Here is an 8,532-nt window from a genome sequence, read left to right on the forward strand (position 1 = left end):
AAATATTTTCATTCTATACATGTCAGGTCATAGATTAGTAACTGCATCCAATCTCCAAAATATTTCAATTCTTTCGAATTTTTTCTTATTTTAGAATGAAATTTTTACAGAATTCTCATGAATAGGACCAAATCTTACTCCATGGTATTTACATAAGATTCCTCTTTCTTATTCTTCTTATTCTTAAGCAAGTCTCCAAGAGGACTTAGGGCCCGTTTGGAAAGTTTCAAAAGTATTTTCTTTGAGCTTTTGACTTATAAAAAGTAGTATTATTAATGTGTGGTACAATTTTCAAGACCAAATTGTAGCTTTCTAAAAATTTATTTAGGAGCTTATAGAGAAGTTAAAAAATGACTTCTCTCATAATACTACTATTTTTTATCACATTTCTATAAAATAAGCACTTTTAGAACTAAAAACCTAAATATAAAATAACTTATTTATAAGCTACTTTTAATATAGTCATTTATTGTTTAAGATAATTTTTCAAAAGTAACTTAATTAAGTTATTTATCTAAACTGGGCCTTAGTGAGTCAATATCAATGGGTTGATTTGTTTTGATAGTTTGGATTTCACTAAATAAATATAGTAGTTATTTTAAATGTTTTAATTTTTTAGATCTCACTAAATAAATATAGTAGTTATTTTAAAAAAAATCATGTTAAAATATTAAGATTCAACAAATTATTTCACAAATCGATTTTTCAATTATTGAGTTCTACCATATAAATTAAACAATAATAAAAATTATAATTTTAAAATAACTACTATAAATTTAAAATATTACATTTTTAAATATATAACCAACAATAATTTGATAAATTTTTTTAAATAAAAAAAAGAGTATATACCCATTTTGGTCCTCAGAGATTTTTAGACTGGACACTTTAGTTCCCAACTAAAATTAATTACTTGATTGGTCCTTAACAATTAACTCCGTCAGTCACTTAGGTCCTTTACTCCGTTAATTCTAACGGAGAACAAAATAGTCCATGATAACTCTAACAGGGGACAAAATGGTCCCTAATTCCTCTGTTCGAAAATGACACTGTTCTCTCATAATTTCTATCATATCTCGCATAACACTAACAGTCTAACACTGTAACTTCAAATTATACAGTGCACACATTATAAATTTAATGTTCACAAGAAAAAAATTCTCAACTTGTTCTCAACCAATTCATACTCAGGAAACTAATGCATATGTCTCTCAACTAGTTGTCGTCTTCGATGAATCCCATGAATCTAGATAGCAAGTCTGATTTGTTAAGACTCGTCGTCGTCATTGCCATCTTCCCCCTCCTCTGCCCTAACATCTCCATGACCACGTTGTCCACCACTTCGATCGGGTCCTTCAACTTCTTCTCCGAACCAATGTTCAGTAATCGCTTCAGTTTCCATATGAGCGGCAACAACGACATTGCTCGTTGTAATAGCTTGGATACGAAGTCGAAGCTGTCTGCCAACTTGGACTTTGGGGAAGAAGGAATGAAACACTCAATGTCTATTTCAAATGAGAATTTGCATATGATATCGAAGGAGAATCTTCTCATGGTGTCCTAATGTCCAACAATCTATATTGTTTGCCGGAGAGTGGAGAAAGGCGTGCCCTTAGAGTAGATGTGAAACTTGGTCTTGCGAATGTCGTGGATGTTGTCGGGGTTAGAGGTGATGTTATCAAAGACGTGGAAGTGAATGCTTTTGGTGGGTAAAGTGCATAGGAGGTGGATGTACTAATCACAGATTTAGGAAGTGTGTGGTTCATGACATGTTGAGGTAGGTGCGACATGTGTGACAATTACACCATGACTTAATCTTGGAGTTAAAGAGGAGGAAGAAAAAGATGAAAAAGAAGACTGTGAAGGTGAAGAAGGAGAGTATAAATGTTAGGATTATGCGAGATATGATAAAAATTGAGGAAGAACAGTGTTGTTTTCGAATAAAGAGGTTAAGGATCATTTTGTCCCTTGTTAGAGTTGTCAGAGATCATTTTGTACCATGTTAGAGTTTTCAGGGGTCATTTTGTCTTCCGTTAGAGTTGACGGAGGCAAAGACCTAAGTGACTGACGAAATTAATTGTTAGAAATCAATCGAGTAATTAAGTTAAATAAAAAAACAAACAAAAAGGGCAAGCACCAACAAAAAGGAAGATTCATTATGTGAAGAAACAACACTGAGTTTAAAATTTTAAAAATAAAAATAAATTAGGTTTAATCTTTTTAAAAATTATTTTAATTATAAATAATTTTTTTATTATAAATAACTCTTTTATAAATAAGTAACACGTGATGTCCTGGCTATCATGACACGTTATATCAGTTTAACTTAAATTTTATTTTTCAAAGATTAATTTAACTAAAAAAAATTTTAAAGACTAATTTAAAAAATAATCTTTTAAAAATGAATGAGTATTAACTTTTCGTATTTAGTTTGACGTGATATACAAGCTGACTAGTTTATTTTTGTTTTTCGAAAAATAAAAAATAATATTAAAAAAATAGCCACTTTTTTTAGAGGGGAGGGAGGGATCTTAAACTATCACAATGAGCGAAGGAAGGAGAAACGGAGAATTAACTTATCATCATACTTGGAGAGCGTGCAGTGGAGCATGATTGCAGGAATGGTGGATAAGTTTAAAAAGATACAAGGAGCCAATGATGAGGAGTTGAGGACAATTTGAAGAGTGAACGGTAGAGCGATGATAGCAGAGAAGAACAATAAGCAACGACTAGGAGAAGTAAGCAGCGAACAGTGAGCGACCAACAAATGGATGAGTGAGTGACAAGCAGCTGATGTGTTTAGACAGTGAGGCGGTGACTGGTGTGGTGAGCACCGGCGACTCTAACTTTCCCTCTCTCAAATCTCACCTCTCGTTATGGTTGCGAACTTTCTGATTTGTGGTTTTGGAATTTGGATAATCAAGTTGGGTAATACCATTTTCGGTAGGCTGGCTCAATATAAGAAATTGGGATTGAGCTAAATTATTATTGAAAATGACAAAAAACAAAAGGGCTATCCATTTAACCTGTGAACTACTCTGTTTAATCCCCTTTTTGTGGGCCAATCGAACTAAAGTCGTAAACGTTTTGTTTTCACGAACTTAGTGATTTATTTCAATTATAATTAAAATATGGAAAATATTAATTATATATCATAAATTCATAATTGCTAATCTCACGTGACTTAGCCATGAAACTTTATAACAGGGCAAGGTTTATGACGTGAGGCTCAGGGACAACCAAATTTCAAACGAAGTGCTCTCAAGTTTCGATAGGAGTATAGGACCATTAAAATTGACCAAACTAGTCGTTTATCTATTTAAACAAATAAGATTTTATTTTTAAAATTAAATCTGTTTAAATTTTAAATTAATTAAATTGAGTTTGATTAGTCTAAAAAATGACGAATTAAATGAGTCCATTCACAAGTTAAACGGATAATCCGTTTAATTTTTTTTGCATTTTTAATTAAAAAATTAGCATTATTTTATTAATATTCTACTGATTCGACTTGAAAATGTAATCTTTTAACTAAAAACACACTATTTATCTGAGATTTTTTGCCCACAAATGCATTTTTTATCAAAATGATTTTTCTAAAAAAAATTAAAAACAAATGAGCATGTTTATTTAATTTGTTTGGTTGGCTATAAATAGTCTACATTAAAAAATTTATGACCCACAAATAAAATAAATTTAAACAAATCAACCTATATAATCTGTAAACTTTGACAAATTAGATTTGAATGGACAAAGCTCTCTCGTAACTTTCAACTTATACATATGTTTCATTTGATTTTTGATAACTTTAATAGGGTGTCGAATCAAATGTGTATAAGATTTTAATTTAGAGAGTAAATACGACTCCTTTAAAAAAAATAAGTCCAACCTAAAATTACTTAGCGTAAGTATTAAAATTGAGTATGTCAAAATATTTGTGATAAAATAGCAAAGCAACAAAATAAATAAAGCGAAGTAACAACTTAAAAAAAATTGCTTGAAAGAAGCGAATCAAAATAAACAACGTAAAACAAAATAACAAAAAAAATAAAATAAATAAGAACTGTAATTGAAATAACAAATAAGTTAAAGTTTAAAATAAATAATGAAATAAATTAAAATATCTGAAAACGAATGAAAAGCAATAAAATAAAATTAAAAAAATTAAAATAATAAAAATAAAATGAATAGAAAAAAATAGACTCTAAATACTCACATGTATTTTATAGATCTTTTTGATGTCACTATGTCACTGTAATTTTAGATTTTGTAGAGTTTATGTGATGTTACGGTAATATTCAAATTGAATTCTTTTTTTATTTTTGTCTCTCTTCTATCTATAGACTATAAGGATAGATTTGCATAGTATTTTTCTCTTCTCACGATCTAGTTTTTTCTTATTTTTTCAGGTCATGACACTGCTTTGATCATGAAAAATGTTAACTCCCAAATTTAATGTCCAACGTCAAGTTAATACTCAATTTGGTCCCTAAACTTACATGGGAGTCTCAATTTAGTTCATGAAGTTTCAATTGCCTCTATTTAGTCCCCAAAATTTATAAACGTGCCTCATTTTAGTCCCTGAGACGATTTTTAGTATAAAAACGTTAATAGAGCACTGTTATAGACTAGTTAAAACTTGTAAAATGATGCAATTTTGGTTTTGACATTTAAGTAGCTCAAAAACGACATCATATCACGTATCTTATTAGATAAAATTTTAATAAACACCATTTATGATGTTATTTTTGGGTTATTTGAGTGCCAAAACTAAAACGACATCATTTTACAAAGTTTAGTGTGGCATCCGACTGTTCACGACAGTGTTCCGTTAACGTTTGTACGTTCAAAATTGTTTTAAAGACTAACATGAGTTATATTCATAAAATTTAAAAACTAAATAAAGATAATTGAAACTTTAAGGATTAAATTGAGACTTACAAGTTCAGAGATCAAATTGAATATTATCTCATTCAACATCTTCTCTTATCTTGGTCTTCAAATCTTATATTTTGTTTCTAAATAAAGTTATTGTCTCATTTTAATTTTAAAAAATTATTATGATAAGTCGAATTCTTGTGCCAACATTTTTATAGAACAACTTATATTATAATACTTCGACCTATTTTTTCGTAAAACAATCCCAATACTATAATATTTTAACTTACATATTATTGACTTACTTTTAAGTTAAACGATTATGATCGAACTATCTAGACGGTCGAATTTTTGTGCTAACAATATGATATTTGATGCAAAAGGTGGTTAAGGGTGCACCCTCATGCACAAGCCTAAAGCTGTTTTGCTCACTTAAAAGTTAAAAATAGAAAAAAAAAGTCTGTCATCATAATAATCGGTACTTTGTCTTCGAAATATGCACAACGCATATAAACAGTTCAGGGGCCTTTCAAAAGTTGTAATGTCATTATCATCTATCAGCCCTGATTGGGTTGTGAATATATTGTTTTGATAATTATTTTGAAAAAAAAAATATTAATAATTTATTTTTAAAAAGTACTTTAACAGGTTATCGAATCTTAACAATTATTATGTAGAGATTTATTAACAAGATTTTTTATTTATTATTGAATAGAATGCAAAACTGTATACATGATATTCTTCACATTTTCAGAGAAGGTATAATAGCTAATAAAAAATAACGACAAAGTATAATTTTTTATCTTTAATATTTAAAAAAATAAAAAATATCTATAACATTTAATTTGATCTAACTTTTTTTTAATATTTAAAATAAATGTTAATTTTGGCTTAAATACCATAACCATGATTTGGCATGCCACGGTAACAATAGACCTACTTTAACCGTTACTTCCCCCATATGGCCTATTTGTCATACCATGGATAAAAATGGAGGACCTATTTTACCTTTTTCTTTCCTGAAATGGATATGTCACATACCATGATAATTGATAAAAGATGAGAGAAGTATTTTTTCATATAAATAAAAAAATCATTATTTTCAAAAAGAGTATTTTTTCAACACGCACGTACTGACATACATACATAACTGCATTTTAATTTGGCAAAAATTATTGATGCAGTAATATATTTTGATAAAAATCTGTATACAGTATTTTTATGTGAAATTTGTATACAGTATTTTTTAAATTATTTGATAATTTTTAAATATTTATTTTACATAAAATAACAGTGAGCTTCTATGATACCGTCCATTTGGGGTACCAACAGAATTTTCATGCGTGTTTAAGATTGACAATATATATCCTATTTATGGGTATTTAATCTGGTCTAATTCATTCGAATAGGATTGTCTATTCGATTTACTGCGAATAGAGTAGTGTAGGATGTGAGTTTGTCTGCGAATAAAATAGAGTACGGATTTAAGGTATATCATACCCTATTCTATCTGCATATCTGATATATTATATAATATATATGTAAAAGTTATGTATATAGTGAAGAAAATGAGAGTTAAACTCGCAATCTTTTTCTTATAAAAACTTAAAATAATCACTAAATTAGTTTATGATTATATTATTTGTAAGTTTGTATTAGATTTTTTCAAGATTTTATTGATTTTAATTTTAATTTTAACTTAATTTTTTATTTTCTATTTTATTAATATGTATAAAATTTAGAATGGTTAAATTTTATATTTATTTAAAAAAATTTTATTTTTATGTGAGTAGGATCGAGTAAAATAAGATTTAGAATTTTAGAGTGCAGATAAAATTAAAATTAAAAAAATTTCACCGACAAATAAAATAAGATAAAATTTTAAAAAGATTTTTAACTTATAAATAGAATTAAAATAGAATCGAAATTTTATCTTATCCTACCCATTTCCAATCCTACGCGTGCTCTCTTCTTCATCTTGTGGGGCCCAATAGGCCTGCATGCCCGTGTAAATTTCGCAGCACAAGTTCCTCACAAAAGTCTCTTGACCAAAGAAAAAAAAAAAGTTCCTTACAAAAGTCTCTGTTATCTCAACTACATTATCACTTTGTATGTTAGAAATTTTAGTGGGGTTTTTTCCCCTCTTGTAGCGTGTTTCATCCACGATTTATGTTGAAATATAATAATTTAATTAAAATTATAATAATTTAATACTAAAAATCGTTGTTTTTATCTATAATTTACTTATGTCTTTTAAATTAAAATTATAAGCCATAATTTATTCTCGCCAATTGACAGTTCATAATCATCATTTTAAATGACGATTTACATATAAAAAATCAGATTGTGAATGTAATCAAATTTACTTCAAAATAATTTTGTATATTGTATATATGAAAAAAAAAATCCCATATAATATATGTGGATTGTGGAGGAGTGAAACTATTTTGGGCATTATTACGGCGAGTATTATAAATGGATTTCTATCTCTTCCCGCAAAAGTCTGCGGATATTTACTTCAACTATTTTTCAAGTAGCCAATGTTTTCATTATTGTGTATCTAAAAGACATTGACTTCATTCAATGCATAATATGAACATAAATATTCCACAATTTCAAGGTAGTTTCTTAATCAAAATTCAAAACACTCACTAGCAGAATTCTTATTAGTGGACCAGATAGGCATGCGCTGTTTCTTGAAGCTTAGACCTATGGGAATCGTAGTTATTTTCAAGTGTAAAGTAATAATTAAAGTCTTAATAATTTTGATTTTGAATTAATTAATTTTAAAAAATATTAATTCGATTATTTACAATAGTAAATAGTTGATATATATCTTTTTATTAATAAATAATATAAAATAAAATGAATTGTGAATGTATTTTATTATTTATAATGGAGTGTATTCTGTTGCTATTACATTAATATAAAAATAATATAATTTGAACGGTAAAATATTAATTATTTTTTGAATTTTTATATAATTTTTATCAAATTCTCATTATTTACTACGAATTCTATTAAAATAGATGAAATTTTATTTTAAAAATTATTATTTAAATAATGATCTTTTATAAATAAATACATCATAATAATTAACAATATATCTAAATATTTCTGTTAAATTTTGTATGATAAATTGATAAAAACATATAACATATTTATTATTTACTATTATAAATGTTCAAATTGATTGTTTTTTTTTAAGATTAATTAATTCAAAATTGAAATCTTGAAGGACTTTCCTTTACTCTATTTTCAATTTGTCTCCCAAAGATGTAGTCCACTGATGTGTGGTGGTTGACTGGTTGGAGCGCTTCCCTAATGATGATGCTAAAATAAGAAATTATGTTAATTATTAGTTGGAGGCCATATCTGATTGAAATTGTTTCTTGATAATTACATTTGATAACATGCCATATAATCTTTGAAAGGGGCACTGACACTTGCCTTAGGTAATTATTACTATTTACCATCTTATTAGATTATTAGTGCATTAATTAAAGGGAACACAAACTTTTAATTTGTTATTAAAATCTTAAATCTCTCTGCCACCATATGAATGATGTGGCAACTAAAATAAATTCAGTGCTTAAAAAAGTGGTATATATATAATAAATTCAGTGCTTAAGAAAGTGGTATATATATATATAT

The sequence above is a fragment of the Arachis duranensis genome, chromosome 3, assembly GCF_000817695.3.
Source record: "Arachis duranensis cultivar V14167 chromosome 3, aradu.V14167.gnm2.J7QH, whole genome shotgun sequence".
In the NCBI taxonomy this organism is placed as follows: Eukaryota; Viridiplantae; Streptophyta; class Magnoliopsida; order Fabales; family Fabaceae; genus Arachis; species Arachis duranensis.